This window comes from Schistocerca gregaria, chromosome 10, assembly GCF_023897955.1.
Source record: "Schistocerca gregaria isolate iqSchGreg1 chromosome 10, iqSchGreg1.2, whole genome shotgun sequence".
Taxonomy (NCBI): Eukaryota; Metazoa; Arthropoda; class Insecta; order Orthoptera; family Acrididae; genus Schistocerca; species Schistocerca gregaria.
In genome coordinates, this window is record NC_064929.1 from 205659144 (window position 1) to 205686773 (window position 27630).

Sequence of the window (27630 nt, forward strand, 5' to 3'; positions counted from 1 at the left end):
TAACTGTGTGCAAATATTGGTTTCAACACAAACTTATGTTTCTTAATGGACACATCATATTATTTGATAGGCAATTAACACGAGAAATCACAATAATAATGGCACTGATTGCATCACAATACATCAATTACATGCTAAGAATTTGCGAAATTGATACATGAAATGAATGAAATTAGCTGTTACTCCACTTCCCACGATGCAAGCGTGACCCACACGTTGCTCGTAATCGCAATGTGGTTGATGTATGTGTTCTTACTTTCACTGTTATCGTGAGGGCCGAAAGTAATAATAAGGATACCTGTCACACAAACACTGTCATGTACATAATAGTGACCCTCTTGTGTGCTGTATTCATCTACATGGAGACTATGGATCAGTACAGGCCAGTGCACACCACTCCAACCCTTCGCCTCTGCAGTTGAGAACAGGAACGAGTCTTAATCGGTGCTGTGTGTGGGAACGGCTCACTATGAAGCAGGTTCTTTTGTGTGGAAGTACGTACAGGTATAAGGCACCGGCGTATCTGGTGTCATTATTATGATGTTCTAGGCATTCGACATGGTATTCACAAATGAGGAAATAGTTGAGATGTTCTTACGGTACAGAGAATGTCGCCAAACTACCACATGTGCGGCACATGTCTACGGCCAGCAGTAACCTAGTAGATATCGCCCCACCCACCCTACTTTCTTGAATATTGTTATAAGGCTTCATACGACAGGGCGGTTGTCTCCGAGAACGCAGATCTGGAGCAGAGACTTTAAACATGAAGCAGTAGAGGTAGCTATTCTGGCAGCTGCTGCAATAAACCCTCATACAAGTATTCGTGAAATAGAGAGACAGGTAAGAATCCCTCGAACAAACGTCGTGTTATCCTGCACAGGCAAAGATGCGGCCCTTATCTTGTGGCACTGCATCAACGCTTCCATGGCAACGACATTCACAGTCAACTGGAATACTGTCAGTGGGTTCTGCAGCAGGGCCACGACTGTATGCGTGAGGTACTGTATACCGATGAGGCCACACTTACAAACCATCGGAATGTTAACTTACATAATATGCAGTACTGGTTACAAGAAAACCCACACTGGATTCCCCAGGTTGAACATCAACATCAGTGGAGTGTCAATGTATTGTGCGGTATTGTAGGACGCCACGTCAGTGGCCCATATTTCATTGACGGACTCTTAACAGGTGACAGTACGAGCAGTTCCTGAGGTGCACCTTACCTGGACTGATGGAAGACCTACCCCTTCATTTGTGTCAAATATTGTGGTACAAACACGATGGATGCCCAGCACGTAAAACCATGGTGGCACAACAGCCATTAAACCGACAATTCACACACTGATGGATTTGACGGGGCAGTCTCATTCACAGATTTCCAGCACGGTTGCAGGACCTCGCCCCCATGGACTTTTTTCTCTGGGGACACGTGAAAGATGTGTATCAGCAGGACGCAACAAAAATGAGCGACACAAAAGCCCATATTACTGCTGCATGTGCTGCAATAACACCACAAACACTGACAGCCATAAGTGGATCCACGATGGAGCGCACACAGCAGTGTTCCCAATCTAATGGCAACCTCTTCAAACATACATTGGAGCATTTCGGCTGTGAGACTATTGCCCAGTACCGTACATTTTGTGTATTACTGAGAACCTCCATAACATCCTTGTCAAACCCTACAATATTCCCAGACCACCTTCTCTAACCAGCGGTTCCTACCCCTGTAACCGAACCCGCTGCAAAACCTGCCCCATGCATCCCCCCCCACAACCACCTACTCCAGCCCCACTACTGGTAAAACATACACAATTTAAGGCAGGGCCACATGTGAAACAACACTTCATTTACCATCTGACATGCCTGCACTGCACAGCCTTTTACATTGGGATGACGACAACTAAACAGGCTGAGCACACAACTAAACTGGCTGAGAGCATGAATGGGCACAGACAAACTGTCCGCCTAGGAGATGTCCAATACCCAGTAACAGAGCATGCCCTCCAGCATAATTCTTGGGACCTAGGAACCTGCTACACCCTCCGTGCCATTTGGCTTCTCCCACCCAACACCAGACCCTCTGAACTGCAGAGATGGGAACTTGCACTCCAACACATCCTTCCATCCCACCATCCCCCTGGACTGAACCTATGTTAACCAACCTCACTCCCATTGACTCTTCAGTCTTCTCCTCTTTCCCTTTCCTCTTTAGCCATTCACGCATCTTTTCATCCTACATAGTTGTGTTTATCTTTATACTATATACCTCTTTACTTCTGAATGCATCCTCTTTGGTTTGAAGCTGGCACAGTACTTACAGTAGAATATTTTTGGCTTCCCTCTGACACCCATGCCTCCATCTTTGCTACCCTCCCTGTTTACCTTTCCCCTGTTGCTTCATAACCTGGGTTGTAACTGAATCCACTTTCCCTTCTTCCCCCCCCCCCCCCCCCCCTTCTCCTCCCTTACGAAGGAACAAAGATCCAAAATCTAGGATATGTAAATTTTCTGTTCTGTTGTGTGTATCAATCAGCTGTACTGAGTGAAATGAGATTTTCCATTAATCATTTATATTCTCTTGTTACCCTGCGCATCCCAGAAATATCAATCTACGTAATGTGCAATTACAGTTTCTGCCACCAAACTGCACAAGCAAATTACAGCCTTAGGATATGGGTACTATCCATGTCTTCAAAACACACTCTAGGAAGACGATTGTGCAGAAGGCATTAACTTTGATGGAGGTTGGGAAAGACCCAGCCTCCTTTAAAGTGTCAATTTTAGATGGTTCACATTATATTGCGTGCCACCCTCTCCAATTGCTTCCGAAAAACGGGATTCCTTGAAGCCGACAACAGAAATGAATGTAACGCACCAGACCCGAGTGTTAGTGACAATGGTGAAAAACTGCTTGTTTCACCATGAGAAAAGCTGCAGCTGCAGCATCCCATTCATAATTTCATACACATTGATAATGATGTTGTCGCTCTGGAAAGTGTTTCTGTTGATAATGTGATAGACTTTCACACACAATAAAATGCTGAAAGTGACAATGATAGTGAAGAGGACAATGAGGTTCCTCATTTGCAGTTGTTAATGTAACAGTGGAAAGAATTAAAAAATATATTTCAGCTGCAGATGTTGATGACAAAGTTTTACATTGTCTTTACAAACTCAAAAACCTCACTGAAAACATTCATCAAAAAAATTAAAAGAACTCACAATTTTGCATTTTTTTCCTCATGATTTATAGACCATTGAAACTGAAGGTCAGTATAATAAATAAAAATGGCTTATCAATGCTTTATAAATGTGTGCTTGAAATGCTGAAATTTAGTATGGTTCCCTTCCCTGCAATCTTGATTCTGGATACAGACCAATCTCTATCGTAACCCTGATGTCTATGTTGTTTTGAAAGTGATAATTTGGCTATGAACTGACAAAGCCAGTAATTGTGAAATAAAGGCTACAGCGACAGATTGATCTGTAGTGTAGTGCCACATTTAACACACTTTACAATATTTCACACACCTATATTTAAAAAAAAAAAAAAAAAAAAAAAAAAAAAAAAAAAAAAAAAAAAAAATCACAAACAGCTAGATAATTGGCTGGTACTGTATACATCTGCTGATGTCACTTTCAGAGGAAAGTTACACTAAGAATAATGCAGTTTAGAGAGAGCTTTAATGCAGTATACACTTGACCTGCACTTTTCGTAGGCATCAAGTATAGAAACTAAAATGCCAATTGCATCACTTTAGCTTTGCAAAGACATAAATCAACAAGGCAACTGCTTGGTTTGTGTTATTTTTAATGCGATCTGTTGTGCTAAAGTGTCTGTGAATGTAATGTCACCTGCTAAACACAGCACTAAATTCAGATAACCTTTAGTAAATAATAAACATTCCCGGAAGAGTATTTTGTTGCCTATTATCTACGTATGTTGCCTATTATCTACATATATCATATAAAACTACGAAAGTGGAAAAGGAGCCCTATACATAACCAGTAAAACTTAAAAAGTAATTTCCCACATTTTACATTTTCCTGCAATTCATGTCATTTTTTCAAGTCCCTTGAAAAGTGTAGAAGCAGGATTTTACTGTAGCAGGTCGCGTAACTTCTGCGCTTTTATGTAACCACAGCAATTACTTTTGATGAAAGTACAGTTCACATGCAGAAACAGAAAAATTACGTATATATTGTTATGTTGTACTCAACAAAATGCTCTTCATCATGCTCAAATGCAAGTGTTTTCTGTTATTATGGATAAATGTGATAGTCATTTCTGAAACTAATGGAAACATGTCACATTTAAGTTCAATGAAGTACTGGAACATAGTCTGATACACTTTTTGTTATGGAAATTGTGTTTCCTAGGACTATATGGTAAATCTGTATTGTTTTTTCTTTAGTTTTACTACAGTATCCCTCTGCTTTTTGTTACATATCTAAAATTTTCAAATAACATCTGAATTAAACACTGACAATGTCAGCCTTTGTATCTATTGGTTGAGGAAATTGTGTTTTCTAATGCTATATGATAAATTTGTAGTGCTATATGATAAATCTGTATGGTTTTCTTCAGTTTTACTCCAACATCCCTCTATTTTATGTTACAAATCAACAATTTTTAGATAAAATCTGAATTCAACATTGATGTCAGTTTTCTTTTGTCAATACTTTTTATTATTATGTAGCAGACAGGAGGATAACCACGTAGAAAAAATATTTTCCGCGTGTTACCTATCCATTAACATATCCTCAGTCAATTTCTAGATGGAAAACCACTTCCAGTTTATGGGGCAGCCAGACACTGTTCGCATATGTAAGGAAGTGACAGTTATGAGGTAACACCTGATAGGTATGTAACACACCTGATGTACAGATAATGTGGGTACAACCTTAACTGACCAAAGCTAGGAAAACTGCCACACAGACTATGCGTGCTGCTGGTAGCCTATGTTAGTTTCACAACTCCAGTTACCAATCATGAAAACAATATGCTCTGGGCTTATTGTCTAACTCATTATTATAAGAGTGAAGCTTGTTATAAACATATCGCAATACAAAGCAAGTCATGTTAGATAAATATTACTGTCATTACAGAAACAATTCAGATCTTCATTTTGACACCTAATATAAATATAGAATTTCAAAATGGATAATATCTGCAACAACATTAACTTATTAATAGTAACAACCAATTTCCTTCCATGTGTCACTGCAGGTGATGGTAACAATGTCAGGAAAAACAATCTGTATCATAGTCCATTTTACATAATATATGGGAGGCACAACAACAAATGTCAGGTGCTACATTTCAGTACCTCCAGTACAGTGGTTTCTCACATACTGGTCACTCAAAGCAGTACGGCCTACCGCATAGGAACCTCCCCTCGAACTGGTCGAGCTGCTCTTTGGAGATGACGACCTCGACGTAGACTTACCGCTCCTACTGCAGGACGGTGTTCACACCGACGACAGCCACCTTCCTACCCTTCGGAGGACACACTGACGGCCATCGACGTCCTAGCCACTGCATGCATAACTGCCCCTCGATCTTCTTTCAGAGAGCATCCAACCCAGCTGTGTGTGTGGCTGAGACTGGCAGACAGACACTCCCACACTCACTGGCCATTTCTGTGGGTAACTGGTGACAGAAGACAGATCCAGGTACTAATCATATACAAGTGAGACGTATAACGCAAATGACAGATGACCAAAGGAGGTTTTGATGTACCATCCTCTGGGAAGAAGGATAAGAGGAGGACTGAAGGTTGCCTGGTTACACGTGGTAAAGGAAACCAAGAGAAAAGGAGAAATACAGTGTAACCCCACTTTTACATTCCTGGATTTAATGTTTTTCCCACCGTTTAAATTTTTTTTAAATCTCTCCCGTCAAATGTCCTATGTTTGCAATGTTAATTTGCTCCCTATTTTGCGTGAAGATATGTACAATTTTCCCCCAATTTACAATTTATGAAACAATGTTCATGTAGAGAAAACCAATTTAATTGGCTAAAATGACACTGGCCTTCAAGTAATGTTTTCAAATGTTAAACAATGAAGTTTCTTGACACCAGAGTGCTCTACTCAGCAGATCTGAACTGGTAAATGCCAGAAAATTCATGGTTTATCTCCTGTTGCCACCAATCTTTCCTTGACGTCGTAGCTGATGGGAATAACTACGGCCGCCTGTATTAGAGGCCGGAGGACTGAAATGTGGCAACATTACGTTAAGGCCTACCGCATGGCTGTGGCTATAAGGTAGCGAACGGAAGCAGTTGTTTACGTACTTTCACGGTCTCTGTTTTATGCGACACTACAGTGTAATTATGCTATACTGGACTTGCAAAAATTATAGTAAGTAGTTGTGACTACAGTCGAAGATATAACACAATGTAAGTATACAATTCTGAGAAGTTTGTAGCGTTTTTACATGTATATGTGCAAGAGTGATGCGTGATCGACTTTCGTCTACACAATTGCAACAAAAGTTCTACTATATTGTAGATATAATTTGAAAATAAAGTTCTGAATACATAAATTTAGTATCGGAATCATCTCTTAAGTGATTTTGTGTTAATATTATGAATATTTGTACACATTTGATTCTATTTGTAGACTTGTGTTTTGTGATGTCCAAGCAGTAGAAAAAACCAATCCACTCAAATTCTTATTTGCTATTCTTACATAACAGTATTTTGATTTAAGATGTTAGCAATTAATGCATCATTCTATTTGCAGATGCAAGAAAAATGTGTTCCTGGTTGTAACAGCAACTACAAATTCAGCAATGGAGAAGGTTACATCTCAGTGTTCAGATTCCCTAACAGATTCATGTCTCCTGTGGAAGGCCACTTACTGATATCTACAAAAAGCTGGTTTCCATTATGTGTAACATATTGTTAAATAATTATACCAAACTCCAGAATGATCATTTAATATGTTACAAGAAGGAGGGAGTCAATAGAATATTAAAAACATTACATAACTTTTGACACAAAATTATGAAACTTCTTTCTTACTTATAACCTCAGTCCTTAAATGCTCTAATTAGTACTGGCACGGAGGAGGTGGCCACTATGAAATAAACTTTAATGCACTGATAAATATCAGTCATGCTTCTAGTGCAAATCCTACAGCAAGGTCCCCAGTTCATTCTGACTCAGAAAGATGTGTAGATTGTGTATGAACTGTGATTAAAAAAAAAAAATCTAACATACTAATGAACAATACACAAAAAATGTTCGTTAAAAATTATTATTATGCCACCCTCATGTATAAAGGTGTCAAAGGTATGTTGCAGCTATCAGAAACTTTTATATTAGTTTGTCATTTATATTGGAAGGAACATGATAATACATTTCAAATAACAGACTGAAATAATTGCTAGTCTGCAAATAATGTTATTAGGCACCTCACAAAATTGTTTGCTGAAATTGTACCTCCAAATCTCGGGTAAGAAACGCTGTACTGCTACGAAGCACGTGTGAGTTACTGAACAGTTCATCGTTGCAAGGAAACAAAATAAAATGCGCAATTCCGACAAAGTCGGCGTAATACTGCGAGAAATTAGCTTTTCTAGGTAACTGTGTTATTTATAGGGACCAAATCTACAAAAAAATAAAGTGACTGCGTATTTATATCTGACGCGTCGTCTGCATTCGATGGAATCTAAACTTCAGTCTCGGCCTAGGTGGTCACGCTAGACGGCCTAGTGACGTCACAGGCTAAGACGTTGTCAGCTTGACGACTCCGGCCTCTAATACCGACGGCCATGGAATAATTAATAACTAATAGGTTCGTTTGAGTAATGACCGATCACAACAGTTTACAAACTGTCTCTAATGCACATTCACAACTTCGTGATCGGAATTATATCTCGGACTAACATTTGTTGCCTAGCAGGCAGCAGCGTATTTCATATTTTCATTGTCTGGCCACGTGTAGCACTAGCTCATACCTTTTTGTGCTGCTCAAATGTTTCTTGTTTAAACAATGAAACACTGCACCTGTTACCAATTTTTTCATGGTTAGTAAAACACATTTCGTGGATTTGTTCTCATTGTCAAGGGCAAATACTTCTGGAAGTATTTTTTGTGAGGTTTCACACACATACAAAGTAAATGATTGTTTACATGTGTAAGTGGTTTTCTGCATAATGGAGGAGGAACAATACCTTATAACCTTTAAAAAAAAAACTAAAGTGCAAGAGACACAAAACACCAAATATGCAAACCTCACACAAAATACTTACATAAATATTTGCACTTGACATTGAGAATAAATTCTCAAAAAGTGTCAAGCTAAGCATGAAAAACTACATAAATGGTAGAGTGTTTCATTCTTAAGTAATGAATGACAAAGTTGCAGACTTTCAAAAAACATCGATTGTGATTATAAGTCAAATGTTTCTACTTCCCAGACAGTTACCCATTCCACTTACATCAGCGGCTAAAGAGAGAACTGGATAATAAACAGGTCCCTGATGAGTGTTTTGATGCCCAATATGTACCTATATCACACAAACTATGAAAATGCTAAGGGAGTATCATATTTGTAACTTTCACCACTTAAAACATTATTTCCCACATTTTACACTGCTTTTTAAAGTTCAGTGAAAAGTGTAAAAGCAGAGTTTCACTGTACAAGAAGATAAGAAAGCATGGTTGGATGTAAACTTATGGCAACAGATATGTGGATGCAACATCAGCTGTTGGAACCCCACATATGAGACAGAGTCTCCTTTCAGCTCAAGTTTAAAATTTTATGTAATGCACAACATACTGCTAGAGTATTTAGTATGATCTCTTATTACTATATGTCAGTGTTGTGTTATTCTGAATGCTGTTGTGGTTCAATCTACTTTGACCCTGTGCCATGAAATAATGCAAATTAATGGTGTCTTAACCAAGAGTTTGATAAGGATTCATACAGCTTAACCACAGCAACAAACAAAAGAGCTTCTGACGAAGTCAATCTTATTTGTCACTACTACAACGTTTTGGAGCAACTCAGGACTGAGACCAACAGATTTGAGTGTCTTGACCACACTGCCAGCCTGTCTTCCAAGCCACAACAGTTGACGTCCTGGATATGGAAGACAGTGTAGCGATGCAAGGGGTACCAGATTTGTCATAAAGGCCGTAAATTACTCAACTGATGATATTTTTCAGTACAGGTTGCAAGTTGCAAACATTTACAACTGTTCACAACAAATACCAAAAAATTGTAAATTTGTAATGAAGTGTATTCTAAATAATTCTAATTGTCATAAATGGTACTGACAAACCATAAAATGTGATTTTTATGTTAAAGAACAGTTTTACAGAACAAAATGTCAAAAGACCCGTTTGACAATTCCAAAGACAACACCACAACTAAAGATTGTATGTAAGTGTGTTGTATTTTATTCCTGAATGTTTGGTTCGTAAGAACACAAGCTCCTTGTAAACAATAGCCAGTAGTTATCTGAAGATGGCGTAACAGCCGAAAACTAGTTCATACAAATAAAAATCAGTAGAACAAAAAACCTTTTAAGTGTTATTCAATCCTCAATATGGAATTGTTCCATCAAGAAGCTACGGAAGAATCCATAAATAAGAACAACAGATATACATAACAGAGACTTAAGTCATGAATAATATATTCTCCTTCAATATTTACAACAGTCTTCCAATGGTGGGGTCACTTTTAAAATCCGCATCTATAGAAATCGTGAGTTTGAGGTGAAAAATTCACTGAGCCACATTTGCAGCGCATTTTCATCCAGGAAGTTCCTTGAAAATTGTTCAACAGGTAGCAGAAAAGATCAAAATCTCAGGGCACATAATTGGGTGAATAAGGTAGCTGCAGAACGATTTCCAACCCAATTACTTTATAGTGTTTTTGTCGGTCTAGCAGAATTTGGGCAGGCATTACTGCGAAGTAGTATCACTTCATGTGGTCTTCCTGGTTGTAGTTCTTGGATTGCATCAGTGACATTTCAGCTGTCGACAATGAATGTCAGCAGTAATCATTACACCTTGGGAAAGGAATTTGTAGTACACCGTACCATCGTCGGTCTACCAGATTCATAACATTATCATTTGTGGAAGCATGCGGGTCTTTGTACAGGGAGTTGCTGCTTTGTTTGGGCTCAACCATTCTTTTCTTTTTCTTATGTTATCATAAATAAATCATTTCTCCTCATCAGTGACAATAGAGGAAAGGAATGGTCAGTGCCATTCAAGAGGCAACTGATGACAACAAGCACAGATGCACATATGGCCACCCACAGATTTTTGTGATTTTGGCTTAGAGCATGCAGTACCCACTCACCCAATTTTTGAACCTTACCCGTTGCATGTTGCACAATGGTGGAATGACCACAGTTCATCACATTTGCCAGTTCCCGAGTACACTGATGTGAATCATTGTGGGTTAATGTGTTTAAACGATATTCATCAAATCTTAAAGTCTTACTGGATGTGGAGAGTCACTAACATCAAAACATTCCTCCTTAAAACGAGAAAGCCATTTTCCTGCTGTGCCCTGTTCAATGGCAATACCCCATACACGGGGCATACGTTTCTGGCTGCCTCCGCTGCTGGCACCCTCTACTGAACTCAGACTAGTATGTAATGTTCCTACATCTCTGCTTGGCATTCCATTTTCTAGCATCCACATCTCCACTTGCTATCTCCAAACGATGAAATAACAACACACAAACTCAAATAGAGACAATGAACTACAAATAAAAAATTACAATTGATAAATAAACCCACAGCAACCACAATTCCACCACATGAAACAAAAACATTACGAACTTACGCACCACCTTAATATTACAAGAGAATTCAGTATGAGCTCTGAATATTATATGACAATGTTTCGTTGCTGTGAATACTGTTCTCATTCAATCTACTTTGATCCTAATGTCACGAAATAACAAAAATTACTGATACCTTAGATAAACAGCTAAGCAAGAATTCATACAACTTAACCTTAGGAGGAAAAAAACAGTTCTTACCAAGTGAATCTCATTCTTCATTACTGTGACATTTTTGAGCAGCTCTGGACTGAGATTAAGAGACTTAAGTATCTTGTCCAAAGTGACAGTCTGCCCTCTGAGTCACGACAGTTGACGTATCGAACATAGAAGATATCTGCCAACATTGAATCCTCCAGCTTAGTGTGAAATAGCTATAGCAGCTGCTTTGGCATATCCAAAGAAATGTAATGTACCAATGTCCAGCACCTGCAACATGATATTCAACACATACTTTGTAACAAATCCACAAAACTCAACACTAACATTATTTATAACAAACAAGAAAAGTCAAATACAGGAACTGACAAAGAAAAGTGGACTACCTCAGTCAGGTAGCAGCACGAGAAACGAGAGAGAGAGAGAGAGAGAGAGAGAGAGAGAGAGAGAGAGAGAGAGAGAGAGAGAGACGTAGTAGTAAGGGTCCCTGGCATAGAGAAATAACTGAAAGAGTTTAAAACAAATAAGTTGTCAGGGTCAAAGAGAATCCCAACTCAGTTTTACAGAGAATACTTTATAGCACTGGCCCCTCACTTTTCTTACATTTATTGTGAATCGCTCAACCAGTAGCAAGACCCACAAGACTGAAAATAGTGCACGTGACAGCTGTATTTAAGAAGAGTAAAAGAATGGACCAGTAAAATTAAAGAGCAATATCAATGACATAAGTTTGCTGTATGATTCTAGAACATATTCTGAGTTCAAATGCAATAAATTTCTTAAACACTGATGTCAACACACCACCACAGTTTTAGAAGGCATCGCTGATATGAAACTTGCCCTATTCTCACATGATATACTGCAAATTATGGACAAAGGGCAGTAGGTAGATTCCATATTTCCGAAAAGCACTGACACGATGCCCCACTGCAGACAGTTAATGAAAGCACGAACATACGGAATAGGTTCCTAGAGGAGTGGTTCAAAGAATTCTTAATTAATAGAAGTCGGAATGTTGTGCTCGATAGAGAGTTTTCATCAGAGATAACGATATCGTTAGCAGTGTCTGAGGGCAGTGTAACAGGACCACTATTATTAACTATATGCTTAAATGATCTGGTCGACAGGAAGGCAGCAATTTGCAGTTGTTAGCTAGACAATACTGTGGTTTATGGAAAGATGTTGCTGATGAGTGACTGTAGGATAGTGCGACAAAATTCCTAGTTGGTTTGATGAACGCCAACCGGTTCTAAAGGTAGAAAAATGAAAGTTAACGTGGGTAAGTAGGAAAAACAAACCAGTAATGTTAGGATATTGCATTTGTTGTATCCTACTTGACACAGTGCTGCTGTTCAAATATCTGGGCATAACATTGCAAAACAACATAAAATGGAACAACCATGGCCAACCCTCAGAGAAATCGTGATATGTAATGGTCGAACATTATGATAGTCAATATACAAATGACAAAGAAGTAATTTTTCATAATATTTAACTACAAATCAACACTTTTTGGCATTTTGTCGTAAACATTGCTGCTAATTGGCGTCTCTTGCCAAATGGTACACTTCTAGGTCAAGTGTGAAGTGCCCACAATGAACTATAAGTGAGTTATTGATTACCAAAATATCTAATAGAAATTGTTGTAATTGTCGATTGCAATGACTTAGGAGCTTCTAGTTTGTACAGAATGAAGGGGCTAGACACCTTCGTACGTGACAAATTTCCACTTGATAGCGCCACCCAGTTGTTGAAGACGACGTGATATGTAATAGTCGAACAGTATGATAGATGATATACAAATGACAAAGAAGGAACTTTTTCATAAGATTTAACTACAAAAAACCCTATTCGAGTTTTGTCGTAAATATTGCTGCTAATCCTCATCTCTTGCCAAATATTACGCTCCTAGATCAAGTGGGAAGCACCTACCATGACCAATAAGTGAGTTGTCGGTTACCAAAATATCCAACAGAAATCACTGTAATTGTCAACTGTAATGATTTAGAGCCTTCTATTTTGAACTCGACAATAGGGACTAGACACATTAGTATGTGACATAAATTTCCACTCTACAGCATGTGGAGATTGTGGTAGAGAAGGTGAATGGTTAATTTCTGTTTATTGGGTGATTTTTAAGGAAAGTGTGATTCATCTGTAATAGAGTGACCCAGTCTTGAATACTGTTCAAGTGTTTGGAATTCACGCAGAGTGAGATTAAAGGAAGACATCGAAGCAATTCAGAAGTGGGCTGTTAGATTTGTGACTGCTGGGATCAAACAACTTGCAAGTGTTACGAAGTTGCTTCGGAAACTCAAATGGGAATCACTGGACGGAAAGTGTCGTTCTTTTTGAGGAACACTTTTGAGAAAATTTAAAGAATTGGCATTTGAGACTGACTGCAGAATGATTCTCCTGTCGCCATGCATGTAACAACCATGAAGCTAAGATCACAGAGATCAGAACTCGTATGGATGCATGTAGACAGTTGTTTCTCCCTCACTCTGTCTGCAAGTGGAACAGGAAAGTAAATGACTTGTAGCGGTACAGGGTACCCTCCACGGCGCACCATACGGTGGCTTGCAGAGTACGTATGTAGATGCAGAGATAGAGAATTCTAGCTCTAAAGGAGGGACTTGTCTTTGCCTGCTAGCTAATGAATTTTCTGTACATTAGCACTTCTCCATTTTATTACAATGATCAATCTAGATACCTTATATTTTTAGTGTCTACACTTCACAAAATATTTGTGATCTAAGACTGTCAAATAATGATTGCTAGATCTTACACAGAGAGAGATATGTAATTATATTTGAGGACACACTCTTGCAAGTAAAAAATGCTTTTTAGTGTTATAAAGCATTACTAGGACCATTGTAAATACACAAATACACCTGCAAAGAAACTCATACAAGTTGCTTAAAAAAAAATTAAAAAACCCTCCTTGCACTGCCTTAATTATGTCTTGAAGATAACATCATTTCGAACCAAGTCCAGCTTGTTCATAGAGACCAGGATGTTCATCCACAGAATACCAGACAAAAATCTGCTACTGGGAAGAGAGTATGCACACACAAAAATGAAGAAAAACCAGTCATGTTAAGCAGGGATTAAGCTTCACAAGAAATAACCTGACCAATTTAAAGCAATACAAAAAATTATGCACTTTAAAGTTACTCTTACAAGGCACCTTCTCAATAGGTCCTATTACAGAGTAGATTAATTTTTAATGGCGTAAAGTATTGTGTGTCTGTGACCTTCCAGTTGCTCTATTTGCTACTGATGAGGATATTTTGTAAATATTTGAATATTTGTCTTCTTGTTAGTGTAAGAACATTTTTTCTCTTGTGGTACATAAACTGTAAAGTGAGAACATTCTTATACCTATTCAAGTAATGACACATACTGCTAACAGCTAGTAGTAAGATTGTTAAGATAATGTACTGTATTAGCAAACCCAGCAATGCTTTGCAATTGCTAAATATGTTTTGGAATTGGATATACATCATAAATTTCTCCCCCCCCCCCTTTCTGTCTGTCCATCTCCTCCTCCTCCTCCTCCTCCTCCTCCTCCTCCTGCCCCTCCCCCCCTGTCTCTGTATCTCAGTTCCTCCCACTTCCGCAGATACATTCCCCCCTCCCCCCAACATCTTACTCCTCTTACTGACCTTGAGCCTTGTTTATTGTTATTGCGAATAAAATCATGATTGGGAACTCAAAAAGACTTTGGCCATCACTAATATATTCTCCTTCACTATTCACAACAGCCTGCGAATGCTGGGATAACTTCTTGATTCTGCAAGTGCAAAAATCACATGGTTTTGAAGTGAAGAATTCATTGAGCAATGTTCAGGGTGCAAGTTCTTTGAAGATTTTTCAATAGAGTGTGGAAAAGGTGAAAATCTGAGAGCACAAAATCAGGTGAATAAGGGGGTGCAGAATAACTTCCCTACCCAACTCCTGTATAGTGTTTTTGTCAGCTTAGCAGAATGTGGGTAGGCATTATAGTGGAGAAGTATTATAGACAATAAACGTCACTAGTGATTGTTACACACTAGTGTTACACAGTGGGGAAGCAATCTGTGGTGCACCACACCATCACAGTTCCACCAGAGGCGCGACATTATCTTTTGTGGGCACGTGCAGGCCCTCATTGCTGCTTGCATAACACAACAACAGATTGAACATGTCTTCGTTGACATGACCTATAAAAGATTTAATGAAGCTTGAAAATCTTCCCAATGAAACCTCTGAGCAGCATTTTGAACAACAAACCAATAATTATCAACATAGTCTTTGGAACATAAATTAAGAAACCAGTTACCGGCTTGGGAACCTGGCATGTATTGTGTGACACCTACGGTGATGAGGTTGCCGGTTCTTATCCTTGAATAGATAGTGACAAAGTGAACATAGACCAACACAATATAGTGAGATATTACTTGTAAATCTAAAAATAAAAACCACATGCACAGAACATGGACAACTGGTTGCTTCAATGTAGTCAACAGTCATGATGGTACACTCCCTCGTATTTGTTTATCATTTTCAGGTACTGTTAGTGCACACTGGAAAATCGAACATGATTTTCTGGATTCTTGAAAATGTGCACTTTCCAACTGTGAGTAGTTTGAAATCAATTGTGGAAAACAAATTTTCTAAGATCGAACTGAATGTGATCTAGTCTTGCAATTGTTATGAAAATTGAGTTTGAACTCATTTTGTAGAAATTTGGAAAGCACTGCTTGAGTGATATTTTATCCTGGAAAACCTTATGTTGCCATGTTATTGTGTACAAGTTTCACATTTATCGCCTATTTAATCAATGATTTATAAGAAGTCGAAGTTAAAACTTTGTTTACAGTACTATTTTTGCAGCTACTTACTTCAATTTATGAAGCATTCTTACATATATTGGAAATTACACCCGTTTTTCTGGGAGGGGGGTTAAACCTGTAGTTTAGAATGAGACTGATTTTAGAGCTTTAATAGAAATCAGTATTTGTAAAAAAGGTGTTGAATATACACTATTTTCACAAAAATCAACATGACTTTGACAAATTAGTAGATTATTGGAAAATAGTAGATGAATGAATTTTTGTATCCCACATCCGTGCACTACTGAGCTATGCTTATTAAGTTTCATATTCAGCAGGCATTCAACATTTTCTTCATGCTGCAATTTTCAAGCACAATTTTCATTCAGATTATGTAGCCCTGTTAGCCAGTGTTGGATAATCAAATATACTCTGTCAAATATACTCTTATTTTATTATTCAAACCATGGTCTTCCCAACGAGCCAAGTTTGGAGTTTTATAATATAGTTTTTTTGCAACAAAGTTGACAGTACCATACTTTTGGCCTTTTCCCAACATCTTCAAATTTGCAGTTAATTTATTCAGTATTGGAAAGTGGTACGTAAATGAAACTTTAAATTTGAGAACCTTTTGCTGTTAGGTTACTATATGCCAAGTGTCATGTTCTTCATACTTTTAGGCCCTGAGATGTAAGAATCCAGAATTTGAAGTTTTTTCCGGCGCTGATTTTTTTTTCATTGTTGTGCTTGAGAGAATGCATAAAATGTACAACATGTCTAAATTTCATTTGTTTTAACAAAATATTGCCCAAAATATAACAGCTCAAAGGCACCAGAAATTCATACTCGCTCTGCACAAAGCCGCACTGGTAGTCAAACAAGTGACTAATCTTGGCCAGTATTGCTTTGACGAACGTTTAACTTTACCCATGTTCATTCAGGACATGTGCGTATGTTCATATAAAATTTCAACAAAATCTGAGGTGGTCAAGCAGGGAAACCACGGTGAGGTGATATGGAATGACTCGCAACACACCGAAACACATCCTCGATAGCCCAAAGCTTAATACTGGACATTGCCTAATGCACTATACAGTCATCCGAGCATTTATGTTCGCAGAGAAAACCATAACATGAAATGTTTACCTGGGTATGCTCTAACAGTTCCTGCCACCACAGATCAAAGAGCTCCAGCAGCCTTCCACAGCACGATGGCGCACCCCTCCCTCCCTCCCCCCTTTGGAGTCTGAACGTGCTGAATGATGCTCTTCTTGAGAGGTAGATGAGTCGTGATGGCCCCAAGCCCTCCACACTCTCCTAATATCAAGTCATTAGACTTATTTTTTTTTGGGTTATATCAAGGATCTCATGTACACAACAGTAGTCAATAACACTGCTACCCTTATTAAATTTGTTTTTCTTCTTTTTACCCCTGTACTCTGCAAACCACTGTGGGGTGCATGGCAAAGAGTGTGTCCCATTGTACCAGTTATTAGGGATTCTTCATGCTCCATTCATGTATGGAACACGAGAAGAATGATAGTTTGGATGCGTCTGGGCATACACAATCCCCATGTGAGTGATACATATGGGGTTGTAGTATATTCCTAGAGTAATCATTTGAAGCCAGTTTTTGAAACTTTGTTAATAGACTTTTTTGGGATAGTTTAAGCCTGCTTTCAAGAGTCCTTCAGTATGTCTGTAACACTCTCCCACATATTCAACAAACCTGTGACCATTTGTGCTGCCATTCTCTGTATACATTCAATGTCCCCTGTTAGTCTTATTTGGTATGGATCCCACACACTTGAGCAATATTCTAGAAATCATCACTTGAAAGTAATCTCCTTTGTAGTCTTATTGCACTTCCCCAGTATTCAACCAGTAAACCAAAGCCTACCACCTGCTTTATCCACAACTGAACCTATGTGACCATTCCATTTCATATTCCTACAAAGCGTTACATCAGGATTTTGTACGAGTGGCCCAATTCAAACAACTCATTGACATTATAGTCATAGGATACTATGTTTTTTTCCCATTTTGTGAAGTGCAAAAGCTTACATTTCTGAACATTTAGAGCAAGCTGTCAATCTCTGCATCTTGTTGAAGTTTTATCAAGATCTGAGTGAATATTTATTCACCTTCTTTACTTCCTTCAGATAGTACTCCATTAGATAACTGCATCACCTGCAAAAAGCCTGATATTACTATTAATATTATCTGCAAGGTCATTAATGTACAATATGAACAGCAAGGGTCCCAACACATTTCTCTGGGGCACACCCGAAGTTACTTCTAGATCCAACAATGACTCTCCATTGTAGAGAACATTCTGTGTCCTCCCTACCTTCAAGTCGTCAATCCAGACACAAATTTCACTTGACACCCCATATTATTATACTTTTGACAATAAGTGTAGGTGAGGTATTGAGTCAAATGCACCAACCCATGATGCCATCAGAACTTTTGATGATGAAATACTAATCTGTACATGGGGGAACTCTTAATATCACCTTAAATGTTTTACAGGCGATGAGTGCGGGGGGGAGGACAATGAAATTTTTCTGAGGGGAAAAAAAAAAAAAAAAAAAAAAAAAAACACGGAAGAACCACCGCTGAGAGCTGCTAAACATTTTACAACAAACTACAACGCTCTGTCTCTAACAATTTCACATTACATTTTTTTTTTAAATGACAGTGCAATTTACAGACACCTTATATATGTATGATGTGGGCTGAAGCAATGAATTAAAATTTGTACCAGTGACAGGATATGAACCCAGGTCTTCTGCTTACTAGGCAGATGCACTAATCACTACACTGCACTAGCACTGCGCTACCACACCTGCACTGATTACCCTAATGCATCTCCCTGATACAAATTCCAATACGTGCCTCTCAGTCCATTGCTATTCCTCCTCCTAAACTCACATCAGTATTGCCAAGACTCTCCAATACCAGAATAACACCTTATCAATGAGTAATATGAGGTTAATCCTGCCTATAACTCAGGTGCAGGTGACATGTTGAACATATATGTCTCAGGAACATCAACTGTTTACGATTAACCACCATAATAACTGACACTTTAATAAACAAACAATTTCACTTTTAACACTTCGTAGACTCAGTGACTTTGATGTCAGATAATGTGACCTAAGTCACATACAGGTGCAAAGGGATGTCTGATTCACTAAATGCATCATGAAACAAAGTATGACCTGTGTCATCAGACACACTTATTAAAAACAGACCAAAAAGAAAAATCTATGACTTTCTCAAGGTAGAAGATTGATAAATAATTATGATCAACAATCATCAGCAGCAGATATTCAACTTAAGTATACAAAATAATATTACATTCCCCGCTCCACACATTTTAAGATGGTTCAGTAATCTCATTTTATTATTTGAGAAGAGTAAGATGTATAATTAAAATTTTTGAGCTAATTTTTACAAATTTTTTCTATGCTGAGACCTGGAGTGTTACACACACACACACACACACACACACACACACACACACACACACACACACACACACACACACACACAGAGAGAGAGAGAGAGAGAGAGAGAGAGAGAGAGAGAGAGAGAGAGAGAGAGAGAGAGAGAGAGAGAGAGAGAGAGAGAGAGAGGGGGGGGGGGGGGGTCAGTTTTGTATTCCTCCCCCCTGAAAATGTTGGAGTTATTTCTGCTGCAGCCTGCACAACTGTCTGAAAAGTACAGCAAACAGACATCCTACCTTTACGAGAGAAGTCTCGCCCGCATTTTTGTAGCCCCTGGCCACAACCACTGACACTGTCAGTGTCAGTGAAGACCCTCCAGGGCGCACCAAATCTTCTGCTCCCACCCAGATAAGATCGTCTGCCTCACCTGCAACAACCAGTACATGGCATTCACGTATTTTTCACACACATTACGAAGTTTTTATCCATCTGCAGCAACACTTGTCACATATATACAGTATAAAATGGAGGACTGGAGACACAATTCTATCATTCCTGAAAAACAGGAGCCAATATACAGAAACTGAAGAAATGTCAGGAGAGAGAACAAGACCTGAAGCAAGAATTCTACACTTTCTATCCCACAAGGATCCACACTTGGCTACAGCTTTTCATTTTATACATAAATCACATACAAGACATGGGTATTATGAAAATAGCATATTACAAACTAATTAATTTTACAATAAGTTACGGCATAATTTTTATGGGGAGGTCCCTCCAAAACCAACACAAATGGAAACTCCTGATTAGCATATCAACAATATTAAGAAAAGGGTACATTGCTACTCACCGCACAAACGACCAGTTGAGCTGCAGAGAAGCACAGCAAAAAGACATTCACAACTTATAGCTTTTGGCCAATGCCTTCTTCAGCAAAGAAAATGCACACATATTCACACAGAAAGCACACCTTATCCTCAAACATACATGACCGCTAACACCAGCAGCTATGACTGGAATGCAACTGTCACATGAATAGCAATCTGGAGTGAGGCAGGGGAAAGGGAGGGGGGGGGGGGGGGGGGGAGGGATAGCAAGGTACCAGTGTCAGGAGGGAAGAATGCTGTCTGGATGGGTGTGGATGGACTACAGACTGCTAGGTACAGGGAGCAGAAAAGGAGAGGAGCGGGAAGGGGACAGGATGGGTGGGATACACTGGCAGAGGGTGGCACACAAACAAGGTGAGGGAATGCAAAATGGGAGGAGGTGACAGGATGAGGGGTCGGAAACTGTTGGTCGAGGGTATGGGACAGTAGGTTGAAGCAGGGATAATTTCAGGAGCAGTTCAGAAATGCTGAAGGTGGACGGGTAGGTTCAAAAGGCCATCGAAATTGAGCATGTTATGTTCAACCGCATGTCATGCCACAGGTTGGTCTACCTTGCTCTTAGCCACAGACTGCCAGTGGCTGTTCATCTTGGTGACAGTTAGTTTATTCATACCACTATAAAAAGCTGTGCACTGATTGTAGCTGAACTGGTGTACAATACGGTTGCTTTCACTGGTGACGCGGCCTTTGCTGGGATAAGATGGATGACAGGAATAGGAAGTGCTGGGTGACTGGATTGGGCAGGTCTTGAACTTGGGTCTTACACAGGGATAAGATCCATGTAGCAAGGGGTTGGGATTGGGAATGCCATACAGTTGGGTTAAGATGATGTGGAGATTGGGTGGGCAATGGATGACCTCTTTAGAAAGTGTGGTAAGTATGAAGGTTGGAACTTATTTAATAGTGGCAACTATTTAGTCACAACCGATACAAAAGAGTTACATGTTTTCACCTGTCACTGTCCTTCAAAGTAATCACCAGCATTATGTAGAGTCCGTTGCCAGTTATGTGGAATGAGTAGTATACCGTTAGCAGAGTCCGTCCTGTTGATGGTGCGAATGGAGCAGTCTACTGCCTGTCAAATCTCTGGAACAGTTCTGAAGTGAATGCCACAAAGTGGTTCCTTCATCTTCAGAATCAAATCCGTCACAAGGACTTAAGTCTGGGGAGTATGGTGGATGGTACAATACTTCCCAGTCTCATCAACCAAACAGGACAGCAAGTGAGGATGTGGGTGAGGAACAGGGGTCATATCATTTTATGGCAAGAACTGCCATACAGACTGGTGTGTTGCAAAAGCCGTCAAGTGCCCATGCCAAATGGCAAAACTCAGCCATCAGGTTAGCTGCCAGCTCAGTCCCTACAACTACAGGACGTTCTGACTGTCATTTGCAGTGCAACCTACAGAGGGTCTCTACGTACACCGGACCACAGTACAGAGAGCATGTAAATCAGGAAGGGAGGCCGCTCATACCACTAACCTTTTGCTGCATCTGCCAATGTCATGGCTGTGCGGGTGTTTAGGACTGTGTTTGCGACAATCACAGCAGTTACAACACATCCAGCGCCACTGACCACACACTGCCAAGGGGCCTTGGAACTTTCTCGTGAGTCTGTTGATATTCAGTCAGACTCACTTTGCAAGACTGTAGAAACTGTGAACTTGTGCAGACTGCAACTTAAGTGTTCATCTGTTCCAATGTGCTCTGCCCAAGGAGAGTAAGGACTTAACTATTTGATAGTCTACAAGTAGAAAACTTACTCTGACAGTGGAAGCCTTCCTTCTGTTGTTTCAACTACTTGCCTTTATTCTTCCAGTAATTTTCGGGTTTGTCACTGGATCCCATCAACATTCTGCCATGATATTTCAGCCCAGAGACGTCCGGCCTTCCTCAGGTGAGTAAACGAAGCATTCTCAGATGAGTAGACGAAGTACTTCATCTACTCACCTGAGGATGGCCGGACGTCTCTGGGCCGAAATATCGTGGCAGAATGCTGACAAGGTCCAGCTGCAAACCCGAAAATTACTGGAAAATTTCAGAAGTATGTGCCTTAGTTGTGAACTTATTCCACTGTTAGTAAAGAAATACAAAGCTGATTATGTGTTTCTTTCGAACGTCAATGGAGACCATTTGTGTTGAATTCATTGTGTTCTTAGATATGGCGATAAACTATATCTTCATATGTTTCTTGTAAAAGTGTTCAAAGTTCAGGATCCTTTACAGACAGAGCTGTGCGAGCAGGGGCTTTGTCATGATGGAAAATCAGTCATCCTACTTGCGCTGCACAGTGTTGCACAATCTTTTCATAACTTCCAAGCAGAAAGCCTGGTTAACTGTCTGATCTAGCAGAACAAACTCTGAGTGGGCAACTCCTCTCACGTACAAACAAACAAACCAGCATTGTCTTAATGTTTGATTTCAGTTGACAAACTTTCTTGGGTTGAGGCAAACTAAGTCTTCCACTAGCTTGACTATTACTTTGACCAGGATCATAAGCATATCACCCAGGTTCATCACCTGTAATAATTTTTGAAAACAAGTTTGGAGCATTTCAGGGTTCTTGTTTCAAAGCAGAGCATGCTTCCACATGACCTCGTTTTTGTTCATCAGTCATGGCACAAACTTGGCAACCACCCTTTCATTTCAAGGGCTTCTGTTGCACTTTTTCCTAGCAAAAAGCACAAGTTCACCACTGCACGCTGTTCACAAAAATCAGCCACTGCAAAAGCAACAATCACACTAAACAGTTTTCACTATAAATTCTGTCAAAACTAGTCTTGACCTCCTTCAGAAGCGACACTCAACTTACTGGCACAGGAATGTTCACTCTACGCACTCCCAGTGACAAAATATGGCACTACAAAACCTCTGTGCAATGAAAAACGTTCGTTTTCTTTTGGGTACACCCTTGTATAAGCTCCACAGTGATACCATCAGTCGAACTATAAAATTGTGTGTAGCGAGTTAAAAAGAATGGGGTACAATGGCAAAGCAACTCCTCATAAGCCAAACAACACTTGAGGTAACATATGCCACTCGACAATGGATGACTGGAAATGAGCGATTTGCAGTGATTAACTATGCTGTATTCTGTGTCAGTATGATGACAGAATTGGAGTCTGATACCAACAGTGAAGTATGGCGGTGACTGTGTTTTTCATGGTTAGGGGATGGTGCCCTTATCATGCTTAAGAAACACTAAATGCGTACAGATATGAACATATTTTACAACATTTTGCACCACATACAGTACAAGAAGAGTTCAGAGAAAATAATTGTATAAGCCTTTCATAAAGTGGAATGTGTGAAGCAATGGCTTGTGGACAACATGCCAAACCGTAACATAACCCACGATGGATGGATCCAACTTATAGTTAATTACACTAACCCTACACATAACATCTGTTTAAAAGGGTTAGTTGTTAGTTAACATTACATGCCCCCCTCTCCCATGCATGTGTGCACGCATGCACTCAGGTTTTATTGGAATAAAGGTACTGTGAAATGGTTGCTTGTATGGTGGGTTGCTTAAACAGTAAGCTAAAAAATGTAATGTAACTTCCCTGACATCTTGATCACCAAAAAGAATATGCTTTACTTTCTGATGCTTCAAGTATCTGATTTATGTAACTTAAGCATTCTGTGATCATAATATTCTAGCTATGAGGTCTCTCATCACTGCTTCTTAAACAAAAGGAACCTAATTTTAAAGCAATATAAACTCTCAAATATTTAACATGGAACCACAATTTGGAACAACATCAAAATATGCTGAACATAGTAACAACTAGTCAATATCAAAAAATTAAAAAATATAAAACAATTTCTTATTCCTTTGTTTTTATTAGAAAGAAGTCTTATTTCAACACTAAACTATAGTAATATTCCGAGTCATGACAAATTTTTCATTCACATATCTTTAAATTGCTTACATCCTATAACTGACCTAAGGTTATGGAACAGTTTTTCAACACACAATACACAATTAACTCACACATTTGATTATTAGAGAATATCTCAACTAGAATACACATATAATGGAATAGCAAAATTTCAAGACACCACAGGCAACAAGTGCTAGACTAAACAGTTGTTTATTATTCACTTAGGAAGCAACCATGTAACAGTGTTCATAAGAAAGCAACTACGTAAAGATACTTCTTGACCCACTTAAAAAAACTGGCAGGAAATACATTATCTGATCAAAAGTATCCAGACACCCAGTGCTATGTAAAGTGGAACTGTCCCCTAGATGTCACAAAATGCAGACTCGCCAGTAGAAGCGAAAGTAGGGAGTACTGTGTTGTCAGTGGAGAAGTGGTAACAGCAGAATAAGTCGATCAGGAGCTATCAGTTACTTTAAATGTTGACTAGTATTGGATGTCATCTGAGTGACAAATCCACCAGGACTTCTAAAATTGCCTAAGCCAACTACTGAAATGGAAATCCAACGGAATAACCACAGCTAAATCAAGACCAGAAGGACCTTATGTACACACAAGCATCGATCATCAATTATTGTGGAGAATAGGTGTAAAAAATGAAGTCAAATCAGCAGAAGTCATCACTCATTAGCTCCACAGCTCCTCATAAACTACATATTCCTGTAGTCAATGATACGCGACACTTGAGGCAATGTATGTCATTGGACATAGGATGACAAGAATTGAGCGATTTGTAGTGATTAACTATGGCATACCCGATGACCATCCGATGGTAACGAAGAAGGAAGGATGACTGGGTTTAATGTCTCATTGACAGCAAGTTCATTAGAGATGGAGCCCAAGCTTGGATTGGGTCAAGGATGGTGAAGAAAATTAGCTGTGCCTTCTCAAAGGAACCATCCTCCCATTTGCCTGGAGAAATTTAGGGAAACCGTGGAAAATCTAAATCTGGATTGTGGGTCTAAACTGTCACCCTCCAAAATGTGCGTCCAGTGTTCTAACTACTTCACCAATCCGATGGTGTCCATAAGGTCTGATGCTAACAGTGTAATACGAAGGAGATGGTGTTTTTTCATGGTTAGGATATGTCACCGTTAGTGTGCATTAGACAACACTAAATGAACAAGGGTATGTACACATTTCACAGCACTGTGCACTGCGCACAGTACAAGAAGAGCTCGAAGGTGGGTTCGGTTGTCTGGAGTTTCAAAGGAACTGTCCCAGCATTTGCCTGGAGCGATTTAGGGAAATCACGGAAAACCTAAATCAGGATGGTTGGACGCAGTAGTAGTTCAGAGAAAATGAATGTAACAGCACAAAATTGTACCCTGTCATGAAGCAGTTTATATGAGGCAATGGCTTGTGGACATTAACATATTTCTGAAATGGACTGGCCTGCCCAGAGTCCCAATCTCAACCCAATGATATATATGGGAATGAGTCAGAATACTACCTTCATTCCCTATCCAGCATCAAACACCTATGTCTTCTCTGGTTTTCTCTCCTGAGGCAGAATGGACTACTACTCCTCCACTGATATTCAGACACAGCAATGAAAGTAACCCAAGTCGAGTTAAGCCATCATAACAATCGAAGGGTGGACACACACAAAATTAACATATACTACAATGCCTGATTACATCTTATCAGATAGTGCGATATCTAAGCGTTTAGTCATACATACCTTGTTAACAACCGTGTATTTGTCCAAAATAATAACTCTGAACTGATCTTAAAGTTCATTGTGTTGAATGCGTGTCAGTAGATTAGTGCTGATGAAGACACCAGTTCTTTTCTTATCCTTCTGAAGCCTTTGTTGCAGTCCCTCCAAAGGTTTTCTAATAACAATTTCTCAAACAAACAAATATTCTGTGTGTCCACAATGTCTATCTACTCATTGTTATGACAAGTGCTACAGCGTCCTTCAACTGTAGTTATGAGGTCGAAATTGACCACTTCGACGGCCCCCATTTACATACAAGGTTGATTAACAGGTAGCTTGTGTCTTATTTTGGCCGTGCACATACACCAGTTGCATAATTCCTGATATTCTTGTTCGCCGGCTTTACTGTCAGGATCAAAATGTACACACGACGGTAATGCGACAATCTCTGTTCAAAACTGTGTGCTCAATACGTCGTTCAGCTTTACGTTTGCTAAAATACCGTAGGCTATGAGCTGTCTGAAAAATACTTGTGGTGGGCCGTACCAAAGGGGCTGCCATTTTCCGACCTTTCATCTTCATCCGATAATTTAGCAACGAATTCCGATTCAACAGCGGTCAGATAAGTGTGTTTATTTCAGCGGCAATCCAAGTTGACAAGCGTTCGTTCATGACTTTATACAAAACGCCGGTAAATAGTATGCTGGACAAAAGAATGACGGCATTTCTGCTATTGAGTACAGTGTCTGAAGAAGCGTCTAGCCGATGTAGGAAGCAGAGACTATCAATGCCAATCCAACTCATCGTCTTTAAAATGATCGCGACATGCAGTCCAGGTGCGACTAGAACCGGGATGTTTTTCTTTCTGTTGCTCTTCCGAACTTATTGATCTCCCTCATTATGGCGGTATACCAACACTTCGCAGACGCACGTACAAAATAAAAATATGGGTAAAGCTTGTACCTCACTTACAATACCGTACACAACATTTAAATGTACCTAAATACTTTTACTACTCAATGCAAAAATACTCGATTTCTAAACTTAATTTCACGCTGTACCCGAGAGCAAGACACTGAGAGTATCTCTAACTTCAGAGTTAAACTTTGTACCAACGATAACACTCATTACAGTCTGCTACTGGATCAATTCTTCCACACAGATCCCACTCCATTCTTACCAATCCCCAAGATTCTAAGATTTACTATTTTTCATAGTAGTACAGAAAGCAACACCAGAAACAGAAATCTTACAACGAAGAACTGCGCGCATCTGCTACGAGAACTCTGAAAAACAGCGAACCCTGGAATCGGTCTGTACTAGTACTGCACTATATACCTAAGGCTTAAGTCGGGTTCCACACGCAACAAAAGTGCCGCCACAGCCACTGGCATACTGCAGTTTGCATGTATGAACTCCCACTTTTTAGTGGCGCAACTTAAGAGACGTAACTTTTGTCACGCCACAAAAAGTTCAGCTTGGTTGTGCTCCCTTGAGGCACTTCCCAACCATCACTGCTCCCTAGTGACAGTATTTAGAAACACGAGCGTTCTATCGCAGTTATTGTGGTGCATTCCATTCGATTACAGTGATTTTTTTTTATTTTACTTACGAAAAAAGTGAAAACAGTGGTCGGCAGGTACACTTTCGCAGCTTCAAAAACTACAAGAACAGCAACCCATCCTCACAGATTTACTTTCGCCACTACCATCTCCAAACTTCCGAACTTCACAGAAGCTCTCCTATGAAACTTGGAAGACTAGAACTCCTGGAGGAAAAAATAATGTAGAGACTTGGCTTAGCCACAGCCTGGGGGGATGTTTCCAGAACAAAATTTTCCCTCTGCAATGGAATGTCTGCTGATTTGAAATTTCCTGG

At 39.5% G+C, this 27630-nt stretch overlaps 1 long non-coding RNA gene across 1 annotated transcript; it reads right to left on the reverse strand.

Moving 5' to 3' along the window:
• Nucleotides 1–1821: 1821 nt before the first annotated feature.
• LOC126293371 (uncharacterized) lies at nt 1822–27057 on the reverse strand. Its single transcript, XR_007552284.1, has 4 exons — nt 25774–27057; nt 19550–19680; nt 11027–11254; nt 1822–5662 (listed from the first exon to the last, which is right to left on the reverse strand). It is a non-coding gene; the product is annotated as an uncharacterized LOC126293371 (long non-coding RNA).
• Nucleotides 27058–27630: the final 573 nt, after the last annotated feature.